This window comes from Tachypleus tridentatus, chromosome 7, assembly GCF_004210375.1.
Source record: "Tachypleus tridentatus isolate NWPU-2018 chromosome 7, ASM421037v1, whole genome shotgun sequence".
NCBI lineage: Eukaryota > Metazoa > Arthropoda > Merostomata > Xiphosura > Limulidae > Tachypleus > Tachypleus tridentatus.
Window position 1 is genome coordinate 132,924,238 of NC_134831.1, and position 13,611 is coordinate 132,937,848.

At 32.9% G+C, this 13,611-nt stretch overlaps 1 protein-coding gene across 8 annotated transcripts in view; it reads right to left on the bottom strand.

Moving 5' to 3' along the window:
- Positions 1-11,170, bottom strand: part of LOC143256632 (serine/threonine-protein kinase PAK 3-like) — a 50,534-nt gene extending 39,364 nt beyond the window's left edge. For 2 of the 8 annotated variants that reach the window (XM_076514096.1, XM_076514094.1), the window contains exon 1: positions 10,992-11,170. The gene's annotated coding sequence lies outside the window, so the exon portion shown is untranslated. Of the gene's footprint in view, positions 1-4,116; positions 4,253-4,844; positions 5,020-10,991 lie in introns of those variants that run through there. The other 6 variants (XM_076514101.1, XM_076514098.1, XM_076514097.1 and 3 more) reach the window with 5 other exon arrangements.
- Positions 11,171-13,611: the final 2,441 nt, after the last annotated feature.

Here is a 13,611-nt window from a genome sequence, read left to right on the forward strand (position 1 = left end):
TGAGGTGTGGTTTAATTGGTAAGTTGACATGAATTACAACTATAAACATACAACAAGCTTAAAACTCAAACCAAATTACTTCAACAGCAATAGATATTCATACAATAAAAACAATGTAAACTTCTTAATATCAGTATTAAGCATGTTAATAACCTTAACAATACTGATCCTGCATTAAGCATAAGCCTAATAAATAGTGAATAATTCATATTCCTTAAATTTGTAAAGATAAGAGATCAGTATCTGGATCACAAGCAGAAAAACACGATCCCAAACAGCAGATGAAGCACGAAAGTTCTTAATGGTTGCATGAATATCTGTTGCATGAGCAAGATAAATACTGGGATACAGGGTTATACTGACATTTAATGGAAGTATCACCCTGCTTATAAAAACTAATCTTTAAAAATATTAGCAATACTTAGACCGTCTTAGAGGATCAAGAATACGTGTTCTAACAAATACATGTAATTTTCAATACTAAAACTTCATAATTCAAGTTAATTAGTTTCAATAACAAAGATTTATATTTCAGGCCACAACATGTATAAGTAACACCACTACAAGGGTTAGAAATTTTCTATTTAAAGCCAGACATGTCCGTTAAAAAATCAAGTTTGACTGGCACTTTCCCATCTATCATCAGACATCGTGACCAGTGGTCATACTCCTAACATATCGGACACAAATACATCATCCCTCAAAAATAAGAGAGGCAAAAGCTGTGTATGCACAGCCCAAAGATTTTGCTTAAAAGTATATTCTATAATAAGTGGAAAATAACTTGCACAATTTAAGATTTAATTTAAGACAAAAAAACGGTCGTGAACGCTCACAAAATGCGCTTTTTAGGTTGCCTTATCCGTGCCTACCCGGAGTGTCACGTGACTGCCAAACATTCACGACGATCTGACCATGGCGTCTGATAGTAAAAAAAAACGGGAAAGTCTCATGATTTATTTCAGTTTGGCTTCACGAGAAAGACTAATGAATCAGAAGACAATACCACGGAACCCCGAGTGAAAAAACCCAAGTTTGTTGACCCAAGCCCAAGTGTTAAAGCAAAAACTGTTACTGCTAGTACTGGCACTAAGCCTACTCATCATTTCCAGGATGAATGGAATAGAGGCTGACCATGGTTGGAGTATAATAACGCTACCGGACTGATGTTTTGCTCAATTTGTCAGGAATATGACCAAAGTAATGGAAGGCAGAAGAACACCTTCATAACAGGATCTTCCAACCTGAGAGCAAGTGCTGTTAAGGAGCATGAAAACAGTCGCGCCCACAGTCTAAGTTGCCAAGCTTACACAGCAAAAGAAACACCTGATTTAACTCCCATAATGAAAGAATTGAGCAAACGTAACCAGACTGCGAAAGATTGTTTGCTTGTGCTGTTCAGGACTGCCCTTTATATGGCTTTGAATGCCAAACCATGCAGCAAGTTTCAAGAGCTGCTGTTGCTGCAGGAGCACAACTTTGGTATGAACTTAACAGAACATCATGCCAATGACAAACAAGCAGTTATCTTTACGAAGTATACTGCAGAAACAATTAGAATTAATGTCAGATCTCATCTGCACACCTCATTATTCTTTGGCATTATGACTGACGGCTCAACAGACACTGCCAACATTGAGCAGAAGATAGTCTATGCAAGATACTTGGACAGTGACTGTTACCCAGTAACCCATTCCTGTGTCTGCAGTCAGTTGAGAAGGCTGATTCTGAACACTTGCTACAGGCACTTAGTTCAAGTAAAGGTTTCTTAATTACCTGGGATGATAGTTTTCTGGATTTGTCCTGAATTCCTAATTAAGAAAAATTAAAATGGACAATATTTCATGCACATTTGTGTTTTAATTCAGATTTACATAGTCATTCCATTATTAATATACATCAGTGAAAACTCAAGCATGTTTCAATTGATTTAAACCAAGAACCATGTATTTACCGCTGACAGAATTGGAGCTAAACCTGGCACAACTAGCATAATAGATAATGGAGCAACTGAATTTTCCAAAGTACAAATTTACTTTTTTTTTTTTTTTAAAACAGAAAGTAACTAACATTGGATACTAATTTTTTGTACTTGCAGCATTGTCCATATATGGCAAGTTTCCTGACTGGCTTGAATCAATTGTATGCCTGACAGCTGATGGGGCAGCTGTCAATTTTGGCACAAATAATGGACTTATCAACAGATTGAAGGTGCAAAAACCTTATTTGATAGAGATTCACTGTGTTAATCACAGATTGGAACTTGCAATTAAGAAGACCATCAAGACCATCAAGGACATCCCTTACCTTGATAGTATCCAAACCTTTTTACAAAACCTATGGAAGTTTTATGACAATTTGCCACAAAACTGGACTGGCCTCAAAGAAGCTGGTAAAGCCAACAAAAGGGACAGGAACCCAGTGGGTGGCCTAGAAAGAGCACACTCTGGAGTCAGTTTCTCATAACTGGCCAGCTTTAGCGGAGCATTTGTATCAAGTAAAGCTGCATGATAAAGGGGAACGTGGACAGAAAACTGCAGGATTATACAGTACTTTGACAAGCCTTAAATTCATCCTGCACATGGACATACTCTTGGCAGTTCTGCCTGTTTTGACATCTCTTAGTCTCAAAATGCAAGACAATTTTGCTACTGTGAACATTGTTTCTGACAAACTCGCTATTTGCAAAGAGAAGCTGGGCAATCTGAATCATGTTGAGAAATCCCAGAAAATTGTTAAAGTGCTCACAACATAAGAACAAACTGGCAAGTGGTTACATAGAGGAAAGGTGATTGTTATTAGTGGTCATACAAGGGCCAGAGGCTCAAAAAGTGCCACAAAGAGACAGTTGCTCAATCTGTGGCTGAAGAAACTGCCATCTTCATAGGTAAAATTGTCACGTATCTGAATGAGAGATTTGAAGAATTTGATAAGGATTTTATTGGTGCCTTTCAAATTTTTGAACCAAGCAAATGGCCTAAAAGCAAGGAAGCATTGTCATGTTATGGCCATAATGAACTCCAGACACTATTGGACCACTTTGGTGCTCTGCTAGAAGCTAAGGGTTTCAACATTGCAGCTGATATTTGGAAGCTGACTTACATGAGACACTACTCAAAGCCACAAGATTTGCCAAATCAGATGAGTCCCTGGCTAGTAGTGCAAGTGGATTGTGGGCCCACATGTTAAGTCAAATTACTGTTGAGGATGGTAAACCTTTCCCTGGATCAACAGTGTTGGCCTTGGTTTGCCTCATGCAGGTGATTTCCGTGTCATCTGCTGAACCAGAACGTGGATTTTTCCAGATGGTAATTTTTAAGGATGACTGGCGGTCCAAACTAATAAATGATTCTCTTAACGACTTGATGACAATGAAATTAGCTAAGAATAAGACCTGTGATCTTGCAAGCACAGAATTGCTGTGCAAGTCTGTAGAATCTTGGTGGAAGAACAGTAAAAACCAGACAATTTGTGAGTTCACATGGAACTCACACACGTAGAGACAAAAGAAATACTGAGTCTACATCAGCTGTCTTAGTGCTGGATGACTAAATCTACCAGTTTGATTGATGTGTCATTTTTAATGGATACAAGGCTTGTTGACACTTGCTTTGAAATAATATTTCAGTGCCATAAATAAAATGATTCTGTTTTATATAATAATTGTCTCTACTTGATTTCTTGTTTTCGGTAATGTTCAGTGACAATTTTGAGGCGTCCTGCTGAAAATTTAGAATATTTCTACCCCTGACTACTGTGTCCAGAGAGTATACAAAAATATATTTACATTATAACTTGGTTACAGGGAAGGATTTTTCTTTTGAAGACACCATTATTATCAAAATATTAATATATCAGGTTCAAAATCACAATAAAAATTTACTTATGACATCATCTATCTTCTTTGTAATACTTCTGTTTGTACACATTAAAAGTTGTTCAATTTTCCTTATTTGTTTGCTGTTTAGCACAAAGTTATACAATGGCCTATCTGTATAGAAATCTCACTTTTGATTGTTATAAGCCTTCAGATACATTTATTACTTAACTGAAAACTACACTCTTATTTACTTAAAGTTTAAACAAATTTAAGTCTTAAAAATCTTGCCAACTCACCTGTTTTTTTTTCTGTTATTTTCAGTAAATTATATTTATGAGATAATTAAAAGTGATACGTTCATAAATTTCGACCTTCCTCGTGTACTTGAGCTTCAAGGTTCTACCATGGACAACACTATTACCATTATCTATAAAGTGATTACGAGTTTTATCGTTTGAAATCAGGAGGAAACACTTCCACGAAGTAGAAAATGAACTACCCGCGGACAAGAGGCAGTAGGTTCTTTGACGCCATTGATTATCAATATATCTGCGTACTTTCCATGTTAGTCACAGACACATTTACGTGTGTATATATATGTAACACACACAACGACAGTAACACCTTATCCAAGTATAAGATAATAATACTTGAATTACTGTTGTTTGTAAGCATGTTTTTAATTCGAAATAACTCGACGCAATATTTTTTTACCGTTCTTACAAGAAAACGAACTTAAAAATTAATTATACAATGCCTGATGTTATACAGACTAACTTTTGGAAGCTCACAAGTCATGTGAATTAAGTCGTCGTATTACTGACATGGAATTTGATAATTAAACTATTTTATTAATGTGTATTTTTTTATTTATTAAGGAAAAATTATTAATTTATCATGAATGTTAATAAATGCTAAAACCCCTCACCGCACGTTCGGGTAATTCAAACGTATATTAACATTTTCCAAATAAATATGCACATTTAAAAAAATAAAACAAATGAAATGAAAATAATTTATTTACCATTGGTAAATTAATATACTTTAGGTGGTAGGATAATATCCTACATCCCGTCAAAACTAACTAGTACTGTTCAGCGTACTGTTTGTTTATTTTCACCACCAGCACGTGAATTTCATTTTCAGTAAAGAATAGATTAGGCCTGTAATTCATCTTTGGGAACTGGTCGAGTAGAATTCTCGATGAAAGGAAAGAGTCGCAAGAAAAAGGTTGATTATTTATGGTGTTTAAAATGTCAAGTAATAAAACAAAAAATATTTTAAATCAATAAATAACTGACGACTTCTACACTGACAACAGATTGTATGATGGTATCACTCAAACACTAGTGTGGAAAAACATGAAACGCTTAAAAAGTATTTTTAATAATAAATAATTATTTATTTAAATAATATTCAAGTTATTTTATCATCATAACTTCAACATTTTTAATGCATCATTAGTTAGCAGTCATTTTAGATCTAATTTATAAATTCTAGGTGTGGAAAAAAACAAAGGAACAAGTTATTTTTAACTATAATCATGGTTTTTGTTCCTTTGTTTTTTTTTTCCACACCTAGAATTTATAAATTAGATCTAAAATGACTGTTAACTAATGATCAATGAAAGCAGGCTTATTTTCTCGGTCACTTGCCCTTCCGACGCTATAAATTCTTAGGCACTAGGTTTATAGATTGACGGATATTTATTTTTTTCTCTCGCAAAGTACCCTCCATGCATTACGGATCTTCAAACCCAAATACCTGTTACAACAACTGGAGTAAATTCAATGAAATTTGCGCATTTTTTTTCCTACCAGAGAAAAAGCTGCGTAAGTTACGTATAAGACGTTATCTAAAAGTACACGTATCTGTAAAAGTTGTTCACTTGCTATTTACTCAATCGTTTTTATCTGACAATTTTTCTTACGTTAACTTGTTGAGTCACAGTTAAAAGTTGAGTATTCTGCCATTAGTAACCAAACAGACATCAAACTAAGAATACAGCATATGAATTTTCTTTACGTTGCTTTCGAAAGATAAGTCTTTTAAGATCTGACATATTTTACTAATACACAGAAGCTTGTCACTGCACTTCAACCGAACGTACTGTTGTACTAGCAAGGAGGTACCGATCGCTGATGGCGCCGCCCTATGTAAGATATAAATTTTGCACCCCTCCTCAAAAATTCTAAGTTATCCTTGCTTTGAAGAGACGCAAATCTGTGCTCCCCAAGAATCGGTACTCGTAGTACCCCTGATATAGCCCCTGTGTAGACATTAGAGTTGTAAAAAAGTACCATACTAGTAAGCGCTAAAGAACTGGCCCTTCGTGTTAGTTGTAGCTAATAAAAAAAGAGAAAATGAAATGAACTTACTCGCCTGGTGTGCGAGATCTTGGGCTCAAAACTGAGATATGGAAATGTATATTGTATAAATAAATGATAACACTCCAAATGTCAGAATACATTTATCAATAAATTTTCATTCTTTTTTTATGTTGAACGAATGGTCATTTTTACCAAGATCTTAGAGTTTATGATATTATGTCAATAGTGGACTAAAACAAAAAAGACCAACTGATAAAGGCATCAGTTAATATAATTTGCTTTATAAATAACACGTATGATACTAAGAATCTAACGTACAAATTGTAGTTTTTAATACAGATCTATTTACACAATTAATACAAGACAGTTTATAGTATGACAAATATAATTAAGTTTTATGGCCACAGAATTTGACAATCTTTACCAGTTACGTCAGAAGTTAAACCTTTTACTAGTATAGTGTTTAGTATTAAGTTTCAAGAGAGAGTTCATGAACACAAAGACCCAATACGATTTTAACAAAAGTACCAATGGACTAATGAACATCAACACATAAAACTATTAACATGTGACCTACAAGTCAAGTAATTATCCCAAAGAATCATAAATGTATGAATCTCTTGAAGAATTTTTTTTTTTTAGATACTAAAATAACTACACTATTTGAGGGAGAATATTTTACTACAGGTTATGCCTTTTTAAAAATATTAATAAGTAGAAAAGAATTCTATGTTAAAAACATCAGTTCCAAATACAATCTGTGCAAGTAATAAGAGTTAGAGAAAAAAAATTGTAATAAAGAGAGGCACTCGGTACATGATATAGCATACAATCAAATCAAATATTTATTACAGGTTTCAGATAAAAAGGGCATCATGTTTTAAATTTCATTTTAGCAATAATGAAGACATTGGGCTCTATCTTTTACTGAGCAAATAATGAGTTTTATTATTCGTAAACCGAAGTTAACTATTGCAAATTAAAATAAATCACAAATATTGAGAAATTTGCCCTGACCTAGGTTTAAGCTGAGACTGACTTGCAATAATACTTTGATGTTGATGTCCTTACCAACTAAGTTACCAGCAGTAATTCCAAGTACACAACCATTTATTCTAATCATTACTATATCTTCAGACAGTACATAGTCATAACAATGATAGATAATGTTTAGGGACAACAAAGGACCTGTTGGTTCATCTTGATGGTTCCATCCTCCACTACAACAAAAAAATCAAAGCCAACTCTTCTCCTTCACATATCTATCAATTTTTCCTTTACACTTACTCATATTTACTGCTTCCATAACATCCAATGGAAACCCATTAAACAGGCCAACCACTCTATTTGAAAAACAAAACTGTATTAGTTGAAGATAGCTTAAACCTTGCCTGAATCTGTGTCCCATAGTCCTATAATTCTTGCTGTTAAGTGTAAAAAATGTTGATGCATTAACATTATCAATATCAATTTCTTTTACAATCTTAAACATTTCAAAGAAAACAGTTTTAAGGAACTTAATCTTTTTTCACATGACAATCCATCCATCCAATATACCATTTTAGTGACTCTCATCTGAGCCCTTCTATAAGGTAAGGAGCCCAAAACTGAATACAATATTCCAAATGTGGCCTAACCAGCGAGATGTCCAATAAAATAATCTACTTAGATTTGTATTCAATATTTCTGTATATACAACCTAAAATCCTGTTTACCCCACCACTAGTAACAGTACACTGCTTGGATAGCTTAACAGAGTGATTAATCATTACAATAATATAATTTTCTTTCATGAGAAATATAATTGGTCATACCAGTTCAGTTGATATTGGTTACAAATTCACAAATACATGGCCTTTTATGTTATGTCAGATGAGGTTTCTTAAAGCACTAAATTGTTATCCCACTTTGGTAATGCAATAATCTTTTACTACAGCTACCAATATGTTTTGTATGTATTGCACTATGTATGGTAGAATAAGCCAAACAAAAGAAAATGGTTTGTTTCAAAGTTTCCTACTGAAGACAAGCCCTCACTCAATCAAAACAACCAAGTCAAATTGAATGTAGCCTTTCACAACTATATATCACATGCTTCATATGATTCAAGTTAATTAACAAAACAAACCACAATGTCAGGCCAATCATTCCAAAAATTAGTAATATTTTTTAACAAAAATAATTTGGGTAAAGAACTAGTCTGTATAGGGCTTCCAAAGATTATACTTATTAACCTTAATACTGTAGTTTGCATTATAAACATTACCAATTCACTGTTAAAACAATTCTTCCATAGATAGTTGATCAAAAAATTTTCTAAACCTTTAAATCATGTAGATAAATTCATCTCTAACAATTCTTCATTTCACAGAATACAAACTTTAGCCTTTGACATCACTTCATACAGGTAACTAAATTTTTTGAACCAGGTACACTTATAATAATACATTCCTAACTCATCAGTATTTCCATATACTTTCATTATCGAGTAAAAAATCAGAAACAATGAATATTGAGACAAAATTTGGAAGCAATGTTTGTGTGAGACACCATATTTTTACGTGACCCCCTCAATTTTTCACATTCTTGCCTACTAATTAAGACATTTCAAATCCTTGTGAATAAAATAAACACTCTCCAATGGATCAACCATTCCCAGTATTTTAATACCATCAGCAAAATCTGGAAGTATTGCTGCAAAAGTAGCTATTCTAATGTTTAAAAACAACATCCTAAATCAAACCCATGAGGGTTACTTTGGTAAGTTTTCCTCAATGAAAAAATTGCATTGCTTTCAATTCTCAAACTTTAACCCTTAACCTTTCATAGCATGTCTTGCCAAATCTATCTAAGTCAAGATAAAGCAGTTTTCAAAGTGCCTTTATTCTAACCAGAATAAATTTTCAGAAGAGGTTAAGAGAGGACACAATGATTTTCAAAAAGAGGTAAAAAGATGGCTTTAATTTTCTCCTTTCTTCTTCTTAGTGTTTGATGTTCAGGGATGGCTATAAATAATTTAACACCATATAACATACAAAAAATAAAATTTTAACTCGCCTTTTTACTTTTGAGAAAATCATTGATTTCCATCTTAAAATCTATAAAATGTTGGTCTCAACTGTTGCAGGTGGCAACTCATTTCACAAGTTAATCTCCCACTGGAAAAATAACTATCTCAACTGAAGTCTACCTAGCCTGTCTTCTACAAATCGTAAAATTACATTCTTTTATACTGTTGTCTCCAGTATATGGTATTAATAAATTAAAGGCCTCCAGCCTATTAAATAATCTTGTACAGTTGATTAAGATCACCTCTTACCTTTCCTTCCTCAAAAGAAATGAGTTAAAAGCTCTTAACCTAATTTTATAAAATGTTTTTATCCCTAGAATTCTCCAATCCCTTTCCAACAAATCTTTTCTTATGTATGAAGATAAGGTTGTAAATAGTAGTCTTTAATAGAAATAATTTTTCTCTTTTGTCTATAAATATACTCTAAATTCTATTATCTTTACTATGAACAACAGAAATGTAATGGTTTGAGAGATTTAGCTACCAATATTCAAAGATATTTTTGTTCAGTCATACTATATTAAACTTTTGATTTATATTAACATAATTCAAATGCATTCCACTGAAGTTACTACAATTAACAATCAATTACTAAGTGATCAAAGTTATTCTGTTAACTTTTCAACATAGCTAAAAATACACAAGTTTACTGTTATCAGCAAATTTGACTATTTTCCAAATAATGCCTCTAAAATTATTTCAAGTAACATATTCAAACATCTTTCTAACAACAGAAAGCAAACAATTTCTAATTTTATAGTTTTTCTTTTGGTCCTTTTATTTTTCCAAAAGGGATCATATGAGCACTGGTTTCATCTACAAGTCAAAAATTTTAACAGATTTATCAACAAATTTGATATCAAAATAAAGAATAAACGTATATCATAGTTGAGAGTTTTGAGTGTAATAACCACCAACGAACACACAAACCTAATTCTAGTCGACACTGAGTTTGGATAGTCTGAAGTACTAACTACTGCATCACAAAAAAAAGTTTAAAATATTTTAAGCAATTTTTACTTAACATGACATTTAAGCTCAACTCCCAAAATTAACCTTTTAACTATTAATTTAGCCTAAACATAAGGTTGTGTTATGCAAGTTACATTACAATTAAGGATTCCTAAGTGAAGGAAGGCCATTCATAACTCCCACATAAATGTACCATTTCTTATCTACAAGTCTGTTAAAAATAACGTAACCCTAACATACATTGCAGAAATTATAATGGAGATGCCGGACTTCTTAGTATTTGCTGAAAACTGGGAAATTTTTATGAAACAGTGAAGAATAGGAATAATCTTTAACTAATACAATTTTAAATGAGTGACTAGTCTCTTAAATGGATTGCCTTCAATGCAAACATGGTAAGTATTAATAGACTCCCTTGGCTTAAGTTAATACTATGTGAAGGCTGATAAATATTTGACTCAAACTTCTAGTTTGATTGATGATAAAGGCTGGCTTTGTTGCATTTGTATTTTAAAAAACTTTAAATTTAGTGGATGAGACTGCCTGGATGGACAAACTGGTTCCTTGTTGTCCTTAAATTATACGAATGCAAATTTATAAATCAAAAAATACTACTAAATACTAGCAATAGCAGACATCCAACAAGTACTATTAATAATAATACTATACACAAGACATATCACAGTATAACGTATTATATAATACACATCACAACTATACTAGTAGTAAGAGCATGATACATAGTGATAACAAGTTAAATAAAAAAAACAAGGATTATATGTATAATAAAAACAATTACCTTTGTTAAAAGGAATACTCAAATAAATATGTAGCTAAAAATTCTGAAAATATCTATCATAGTTACAGGCTGCATTTCTGATTACAAATAGTCTGACGCCCAAAAAAGTAACCGTCAATACTTCGAGACCTAAGCATTATTCATAATGTTAGATCTACATAAGCCCAATAAATGACGTAATCTTGTCAGAGGGCGCTATCATGCACAAGAAACATTATTATTATTTTTTTTTCAATTTGTGTCTTAATTTATTATACAATTCCATCTTTAATACTCTTCTTTGAGAATTTTTGAACCAACTTAAAGCTCATTATAATTTTTAACTTCTTCTCTCCCCAGTGGCGCAATGGTAAGTCTGAAAGCTCGCGATGCTAAAAATCGAGCTTTAACACCAATCGTGGGCAAAACAATATATGGTGAAGTGGAACGGACTTAAAACCCCCATAGATACTATACACAATTCACCTCATAAGAGGCTTAATGGTATTCCTTTGATGTGTTTTCATGCTAAATTTGGTGAAGGTACATCGACAGGAGGCGAAGTAGTGATAAAAATCACAAAAACGTCCATAAAACCGCAAAATATAATGCTGACTTAAACTGTACTGACGAGCCTTGAATAGGCGAAACCTCAGTCCCCGGCAGACGGTACGGCCAATCAAATAATGTACTAAGCAACTACATCACATATTCCCTTTTTAATTTAACTTCTTATGAAAAAAAAATCTTTAACACACACACATATATATATAATGATTAAAAATTAGGTCCGCTGTATAATACTGAATAATAAATTCGTTGAAACGTCATACTATTATTCACATACCTAAATTAATTTAAGTTATTGTATGGTAAAGTCAAACGAACTCAAAACTCCGTAGATAAAACATAGAGTTTCCATAGCGTAATTTGTACTTAATAATAAACAACTCATAAAATCAATTTGTTGTTGCCACAACTATCAATGTTATCATTTCATATCTTTTCTATCTTAAGTATAACGTATAATTAATTATTAATCTTCAGTGTTATTTTTTTATTCTGAATATCACTTGGACTGTGAATACGATGGTTTGTTGTTTATAGCCTGTTTCCGCAAAAATGTGACCCGTACTTTGGGGTCATGAAGTGCACTTTAAGAGTAATAGTTAGTTCCCTTTATTCCGTGTAGCTTTGCGCGAAATTCCAAACAAAACAAACCCTTTATTCCGTCAGATAAGGGTAGACGGCAGGTTCTATGGACATTAATGCCGTTCTTCTTATTTATCAGTATAAAATTAGGGATACCTGTGCACAAATAGCCCTTTCTGTACTGTTGCGCGAAAAAATCTGAAACAAAGAAACAAATCCTTGTGAGTCTTATTTTGTACTGTTTACACTGTGAATCTATGAGTTGTTGTTTTGGAAGCTACGACTCGTTTACAATTCCAGCATGCTATCATGTGGTTAATTACTACTATTATTGAAATTTGTCTCATACCCGTTTTAGCTCAAAGTTACACAATGGGCTGTCTACGATGTCCCCATCTCAGGTACCAAACTTTGGATTCTAGCATTAAAAGCATTATATTTGCCATTTATAAAAATTTAAAAAAAATCATTTTGAAATTTCCACATACTTATAAGTTTAATGGTTTTAACCTAGGATCTGTTATGGTTTAGTTATTGTACTACTATACGTTCAAACGGTTAAAGATTTCGACCATGTTATACCGCTGATAAGTTTCTTTGTTTCAGCTATGTTGACGTTTTAACTATAACTTTCAAATCTTCTATGCACATAAGAGCTACCACACACACACACACACAAAACAACTGTTGACCCAGTTCTTTCCGGCCAACAGCTCTAAACTTCATATGGCTACGCTTTAATCCTTTCAAACGTGGTCATTTAATCCATGTGCCCCAGAAGGTGCTTCTTAGTTGAAAATACCAGTACTGGTTTAAATCTTTCTTTACTTCTATTTACTGTTTCTAAGAACTTATAAGTAAAATTACAGAAGAATGTATATCAATATTTCAACTGCACTATATCTGTTATATCCTGTGTCAATGAGGTTTCCGACCAATATCACAGCTCATCAATCCAATTGGAATATAACAAGCAGAATGGCGATCGAGATGCTGTGTTCATATTAACAAATCACGTGTACAGCAACTGTTATGATATGAGCTAGATTAAGTTGGTATATTGTAAATTTGTACCAATTTTAAATGATTAATTTATAAATCAGAATTAGGATAAAGATTAATATACAGTTGTGTTTATTTATTTTTTAAAGTATTTATTATTAATATTTATGTTTACTTGAATTAATCTAATAGAATTGGCGAATCAGCCAAACAACCACAACATCAACGGAGAAGACTACAATTGTAATTTTAAGAATTTCTTAGAGAATGTACGAAACATACCAACTACACTGTGTCTGTTATATCCAATACCGACAACACTTTGCCCAATCCCACTATTTGTTGGTGAAAGAGTAGCCCAAGAGTTGGCGGTGGGTGGTGATGACTAGAGGGAAGGCACTACAAAATAAGGGACAGCTAACGCAGATAGCCCTCGTGTAGCTTTGGGCAAAATTCCAAAAAAAAAACACAACAAACCAACCAAACC